The sequence below is a fragment of the Arvicanthis niloticus genome, chromosome 8 (genome assembly GCF_011762505.2).
Source record: "Arvicanthis niloticus isolate mArvNil1 chromosome 8, mArvNil1.pat.X, whole genome shotgun sequence".
Classification (NCBI taxonomy): domain Eukaryota; kingdom Metazoa; phylum Chordata; class Mammalia; order Rodentia; family Muridae; genus Arvicanthis; species Arvicanthis niloticus.
Genome location: NC_047665.1, coordinates 13,491,317 through 13,499,034, shown reverse-complemented (window position 1 = coordinate 13,499,034; position 7,718 = coordinate 13,491,317). Strand labels below are relative to the sequence as shown.

General features: G+C 43.4%; 1 pseudogene; it reads left to right on the top strand.

The window, feature by feature from the left end:
• Nucleotides 1-971: 971 nt before the first annotated feature.
• Nucleotides 972-1,644, top strand: LOC117713777 (elongation factor 1-gamma pseudogene; annotated as a pseudogene).
• The last annotated feature ends 6,074 nt before the right edge of the window (nucleotides 1,645-7,718 follow it).

Here is a 7,718-nt window from a genome sequence, read left to right as displayed (position 1 = left end):
TTTGCAAGTCAGTGTGGAGATATCCAGATATGACAAAGCCATGCCACCCATTGATTATTGCCCCAAAGAATGGGCAATCCTACATTCCAGAACCTTTCTCTGTCAATTGCTTAGTCCCCTCTTCCCCATCAACTGGAGTAAATTCAGAAAAGAGGAAAGTGCAAAGTGTCTGGGAGTTGAAGGTTTGTGGAGAGGGGGATAGTAAGACTCTGGTGCCATAAATGGGGGAAACAGCAAGAAATATGGAGGGGACTGTGACTATCTCTGGGGATGATGGAGGAAGAGAGGGAAACACTGAGAGAACACCAACCAAGATGAAAGAAAAAGCTAGAGAAATATTATTTTATGTATGTAAAATACAAAAAGGACTTCATGGAAGCACAGACAATCCCTCCCCCACCCCATGCCCACTGAATACATATTCTGAAAACTCCCAGATTTCACGGTCCTTATTGCTGTTCAGTGGAGCAGGGCTCAGGCCTCGTGCTCTCCACAGCATCCTCCTTCTACTTTGGCCAAATCAACAGAAGTCCTGAGTTTCTCTGCAAAATCCCTGTGCATGATGTTCTAGCATTTGAGGGTGAAGATGAATTTTCTGTGTAATGCCATCCCCTTTACCTGAGCGATGGGGAGCTACAGGCAGACGCAGCAGCTTGGCTGTTTAGTGAGTGAGCTTTGGTGATAGTGACATCATTTCTCCAGCCAGCACCTGGGTGTCCTCACCTTGAGCATCATGCACAATACACAGTGCACTGAAGTTGCAGAGAAGGTGTTGAGGGGAATCCTAGGGATGCTGGCCACTCATATACTTTGAGGACGTTCCCCACACACAGTCAAGTGACCCTGGTTGACAACACAGTTCTCTGCATCCTGGTGGCTCCATGACAGGTCAGGGCCCTTCTTTTCTCCTGGCCTTCCATACAAAACCAACTGCAGTTTCCTCATCTGCATTAAGCAGCCCCATTTCAGGGATGTCTGAGAGGAATCTGTGGTTTGATGGAAGGAACCTTGCAGAGAGCCAACCTACAATGGATACCCCATGGAAAGAGGAAGGTTCAGAGGAAAATAAGCAGAATCCTCAAGCTGACTGGAAAGAGGAAAGATGGCCAACTTCCCAGCACCCGAGGGGGTGGAGAGATGTGAGTCTGCACTGTCTGCTCAGCCCAAGGTTTACTCTCCTTCCCAAGTGGAACTGTGTTGGATGTGTTTAAGTGCAGGCTCTCCCATGAGGTCATCCTCTCTGTGGCACTGCCATATTTTGACAACACCATGGTAAGGATGGCTGGTCCCTGTGGAGGCAGAGTACTGCTTCCCTGGAGAGCTTTCCACACATTCATGACTGGTAACTTCATCACTGGAAAGTTTCAGAAACTGGAGAAACTGAGGAAGAATGCCTTTTCCAGTATTCTCTTTGCAGCCAACAATAGCAGCTCCATTTCTCTGTGTGGGTCTTCCAAGGGCCGGAGATTGCCTTTCTGCTGGGTCTAGATTGGCATGTGGACTCATGCCATGTCATGTCATACTCATGACAGAAGTGGAGCCTGGCATCATAGAACCCCAAGACTGGATCGAGAGTCCTTTCTGTGGAAAGGAGTCTTCCAAAGCACGGGCAAAGCCTTCAATCAAGGCAACATCATCAAGTGAACATCTCTGGCAATTGCAGGGCTGCCTACACTCCCAGTGGTGGTGTAAATAGGTTTGGCTCCTATAGACTTATGTTTTGAAGGCTTGACCCACAGGGAGTGACATTATTAGGAGGTGTGTCTTTTTAGATTAGGTAGTCTTGCTGGAGGAGTTATGACACTTTATGGGTGGGCTTTGAGACAGTTCTCCTACCTGCCTGCACCAGTCTTCTCCTGGCTGCCTTCTGATCAAGACATAAAACTCTCAGCAACTTTTCCAGGACCATGCCTGCCTGAAAGATGCCATGCTTCTGGCCTTGATATTGGACTGAACCTCTGAACCTGTAAGCCAGCCTCCTTGGTCATGGTGTCTCTTCACAGCAATGGAAACCCTAACTAACTAAGACACATTTCAGATAGATGTGGGTTATTAAAAGGAAACATTGACAACACACACACACACACACACACACACACAAACACACACACACGTTTGTGTGTCCATGTGAATACACAATTTAAAGAGAATTGTCCCACTTCAGTTGATAATGATCTTCCCAAGAGCCATAGTTAAAACAACCCTGATCCCTGGAAAATCTCCTTTTGTGTTATCAGAGCTCAAGAGTCTTCCCAAGCAAGATGGGCTGTCACTATTTCTCCTGCTCTCTCCCAGAACTTGAAGACCCTGTACATATTACACACACACACACACACACACACACACACACACACACACGTAACAATAAAGAAATTATGAGTTGGATGGGGGATGGGAGAACATAAGAGGAAGGGACATGACTGAAGTAGACACAGTTCTCCTGTATGGACTTCTCAAAAATATATGAAATCATTAAATTAGAAGAAACTAACCATTGAAATTTTGGAGGAAACATAGAATGTGCACAAAGACAATGAGGGCTAGTTTAGCAAGTGATTGAAAATATTTTCCAAAAGTACCAGACAATTCATGAAAAATTATGGAGAAGTTGGTAAAGCTGAGAAAAAATTCTTGATTAAAGTTATCCATCACTAAAGTAGTGAAAGAAATGATGGGAGAAGGCAAAGGAAAATTGTCAGGAGCCATTATGGGACAAGCTAATAATTAGCAGGTGATCATCCTGAAATGCTTGCCTTATATAATTATTATATAATAATAATTATAATAATTTATTATTATTATTATTATTATTATTATTATTATTATTATTATTATTATTATATTATCTGCAACAAGTGAGCCCTCATCCAGCAAGGCTGTAAGAAACTTACTTTAGGAAAGATTCCTGCTATTAATATGCTTTTCCTATTATTATTATTAAACATATGTAACAATCACTAAGCAATAGCACACCCATTTGGAGCAGACCTCTGCAGACCCACGAAGATGTACTGTCGTGTAGTGATGCTGTGTAGACAAATAGATGACTTCTTAAGTCAAGTCTTAAGGAATCTATAAGAATTCCTAAAATTATATCAGTGATTATTAAGCTCTTTTATAGTGGGACTGCTATTAGGTCCTTTTCTGATAGTCAAAACTGTGATGAGAACTCTGCCAGTCTCCCAAGTGTCATCAGTTAATTGATCTTAGATGGTAACCAGACTTTCTGCTACTCAGAGTATATTCCATGATTTTGTAAACCAATTAACCAAAGATCATTAAAAGGGAACTAATGATTTATTATAGGTGCTGGGACAGAAGAGAAAATATTGCCTGGGTTTGTTTATACCAAACTTCACTAATAACTTAGTTATGGTTTTAAACCTTCAGTGAACCTGTGGAGCTAGACAGGTGATGGATGTTTAGCCAGATAATTACTCCTAATGGATATGCATGTAATCATTCTCTGTTGTAAACTTCTATTTCAATTTATGATTTGAATTTTGGTGTGAACTTGTGATGAACTTTGTAACATGTGATCATGTACTTTGAAACATGTATAAGTACTGAAGACAAAGACAAAGAGGAGTTGTTTGTCCCTTCCTTTCCTTTTAACCCTGCCTAGAATTTTTTCCTTAGAAATTTTCCCTTATTAGAATTTTTTCCTTTTCCCCACTTAGGACCTTTCTGCTTTTCCCCTAAGATAGCTCTCATAGGAAACTTTTTACACTTAGTAATAAACTCTATAATAACTTCTCTAAGTGTCTTTTCTTCCTGCAACTTCAGACTAGCAGACATAAATTAGAGCCCAGCAGTTCCTGCTGAGAACTATCTCATAATAAGGCTATTTACTTAATCATTTGCTGTTTTTAGGATAAGGGGCTAAGTGCCAGAAACTGCAGTTTCTGGCCTCAGAGGATCACAGAAGGCAGGTCAGCTACAGTAGCATAGTAACTTAGATAAGTAAACTTTTATTATACAGCAACCCTAAATATCTCCTAAGACAAAGTCTTACCCCAGAATCTCTTAAGACCAAGTCTTCCCCCAACTGATGCTTTTGCCCCTCTGCTGCCTCAAGAACTGAGAAGAAAGCAAATTCTTGCCCCCGCAAGCCAGGGCTGGCCCCTGGCAGAAAATACTATCTAATTTTAAGATATTTTGGGAGCAAAACCAAGTATGTCAAGCCATGACTATTTTATGATGCACCTTTGGAGTTCACTAATTAATAGTGTTAGCACACATGGAAGCACAGGCACTAAGGAAGAGACCCTCTCTGAGGTAAAGGACAGTACACACTCTAGATATAGACACTGCTTAAAAGAAACTTTTTCTTTTAGACTGTGAGTTTCCTGAAGACAGGAATGCCTTCAGTCTTGTTGCTCTCTGGACCAGTAAGTGATCCCTAGTGAAAAGCGAATGATAATTTACTGAATGCCTAACTGATGGTCTTTGTACTCAGGAAAGACCCATAGCTGGGAGCAAACCCAAAATCTCATCTTCAGAAGCAAGTCTGTATTTTAGGACCTGAGAAAGGAAGTGTGGCCATGAGTTCTCCTGTGGACAGAGGCAGTGGGATGGGGGACGTGCACCCTACCTGGCACAGCTCTGGAAAGAAAGCACAGAGCATGGAAAGCCTCTTTCTCTAACTCTACAGTAATAGAATTGTCCACCTGTGATCTGGATGTGAATCATCTCACTAGAAAGCAGGAGTCACATGATTTCAATATGACTAGTCAGGAGAGTCCTGGTTGGCTAGGCAGTCTGATTGGTTAAGTTCTGGATCATGACCAACGAGGTCATGATCAGGAGTTATAGTTGGTGTGAGGTGGCTGAGACAGTTGGTAACTGGCCTGCTATAATTGAGGTTAAGATTTCACTCTGGGACTAAAGACACAGACAGGGCACTTAGGCAGTGCATAGCATCACAATTTCAGGCCCCTGTCTACTCCTCCAATACCCAGGTACGGTCTTCCTAGTCATAATTATGATGTGGGTCCCTCACCCTGACTTCTCAGCTTGTCTGAGCCATGTTGCTTGAGTTGTAGGCACTGGCCCTTTCTTCCCAGTACCTCGCTAATGGAGGCCTCCGGGCTGCAGGAATCTAGAGTCTGAACCTTCCAGGACCCTGTGTAGCACTCCGTGTACAACTGTGGTGACTGAGACACTTAGTTACCTTCCCACCACAAGCCCTGTGGACCATCCCAGGGAAGCAGAGCCTTGCCCTCTTTCGTGTCCCCTTTTTATATCCAGGCTCTGCCAACAATGCACATTCTGTAAAGGAGAGAAAACCATATTTGTCTTTAGAAACTTTGCTTGTCACTTGTAGCATTATCCTTAGTTCTCAGTATTTGCTGGAAAATGACAAGATGTCATTTAAGGCGAGGCACTTTTTGTCTTGTATACTCTTAACATACTTTTATTTATAGATCTGTTTATTTCCAACTCACTGTATATTCATGAGTGAACTGATCTTGATCATGAGCTTTTAAATGTGCTTTTTTACTACTGTGAAGCATCAAGGACTCTTGTTAAGGGTTGTCGCATCTTTCACATGAAAATATTGGCATAGTAATTTTGTTTATTGTAGCTTTAATTGTATGTGTGTGTGTCTGCACACATGTGAAAGTCAGAAGACATTGTGAGGCCAGTTCTCTCCTTCCACCATGTGGGCTCGAGGAATAAAACACGGGTCATCAGGTCTGGTGGTAAAGAGCTGTATCCACTGAATCTGTTTGTCTGGTTTTGGTTACAGGGTAACATTGGCTTTCTGCTGCTCTCTTCAGACAAACCAGCAGAGGACATGGGATCCCATTACAAATGGTTGGGAGCCACCATATGGTTGCTGGGAATTGAACTCGGGACCTCTGGAAGAGCAGTCAGTGCTCTTAACCTCTGAGCCATCTCTCCAGCCCTGTTCTAATCGTTATTAGAGCCTTCTTGTGTCTGCTGGAGTGTTTCCTTCAAGTGTCTCTAGTTTTACTCTGTATCTTGTCATTTGGTTAGTTTTGGTAATGCTTCCTCAGTTTCCTCTGTCCTTTCAAAGGACCATGCTTTTTCTTCCATTGTTAGTGATGGTCTGTTTGGTTAGGTTCTTACCTTCAGCCAAACTTACCATCTACTGCTTTTGGGGTTTTGCTTGTTGTTATTTTTCTATGACCCTGAAGCACATGGTGGGACCATCTCACCTCTCTCTAACTTTGCCATGTAGGAACTGAGAGCAGCAAATCTTCCTACCAGACCTGCTTATCCTGTGTGCAATATGATTTTCATCTCAGCGTTTTGTAACCTGGTGTTAGAATGGAAATTGTCCAGCAACTTGCAAAGAAGTGAAGAGAGTGGGCCAGGATGCAGCTGGACCTGGAGGCCAGGCTCTCTGGAAATGTGACCATGTTGGGTCACCTCAGAAGAAGCCTTGGCAAGGAGCCACACTGAGGAGGTATTTGAGGCAACAGCATGTGAGAGTGGGAGTTACAAACTTTTAGGTATCAGGTCTTGCCTTTGTCTCTCTCACAAATACCCCATATACATGGGAAGCTATCAACTGCTGCTGCATATTCCTGGGTGCATACAACCTTCCAAGAACTCATGTTCTGCTGGCCCCTACCCCACATAAACTGGTACATACTAGGCCCTGCTGGACACTACTCTGCAGCCTTACATACATTGTTATAAAACAGATGCTATTGGAAATCTAGCCTCACGATTGGGTACTGGGCTGTGTATCAGTCCCTGCTGGACACATTCCCTCACTGTCCTCATCACCGGTAAAGATGCCTCTATTTCTCAGTCTATGCTTGTAAACCCACTGTGCCTCACTACACATAAAATGCTAGGTGTTACACCCTATGAGACCTCTCACCTCACACATACTGCAAGGAATTAGGCCCTGCTGTTCCCAATTCACACCCTAGATTCACTGCTAAACTCTGGGTATTCTGAGGACTCGGGACACACAGGACACCCCTCCTCCTGCCTCAACTGTGCTGTGTATAGTATCAGGTCCTATTGGACCCACCCCATACACAAAGTATGGAGGGACAGTCTCTAGGGATGCATGTTCCACTTTTCCCAGTCATTTCCATCTGCACATTGTGTGTTGTCAAGCCATGCTGGACAGTGTCCTGCCATTTCCCTATAGAAACTCCTAGGTATCTGGCCTTTCTTCAGCTGCTCAGCTTGCCCCATGCACACTAATACATCAGACCCCATTGGACTCCCTTGATCTCTGTAGTGAACTCACACCCACTGCCAGCTGTCAGAGCATACTGGGCATCCCACTGCAGACCTCCACCCTCTGCTATGTTACTGTTGTGTTTCAGGAGTTATGCATCTTCTGGCAACCCTTCCCTCCTTCCTTCAAAGCTCCATTCTTAACAGTTTAACAGGTTAGCAACCATTGGTGGTATAGATCATTGTATTATACTTAGCAGTCATTCCGTCTCTCTATCTCTCTGTTCCTGCCTGTTTCTGTCTCTTCTTCTCTCTCTTTCTTTCTGTTTGTATATTTTCATTGGCTCCTTGCCCTGCTGGTCCTCATATCTACTGGATCATGCCGGATGGGTCAGAAGTAGGTATCTTTCAAACATGACTTTTGGGCAGTGGTAAGGTGCAGGATGTCCACATATGTGCTTGTGTCTTCAATACTGTCACACTGATTTCTCTTAAGTAGGGAGAAGCAAATTTGCTGTCAGATACATTGAATACATGGAAGATGGTAG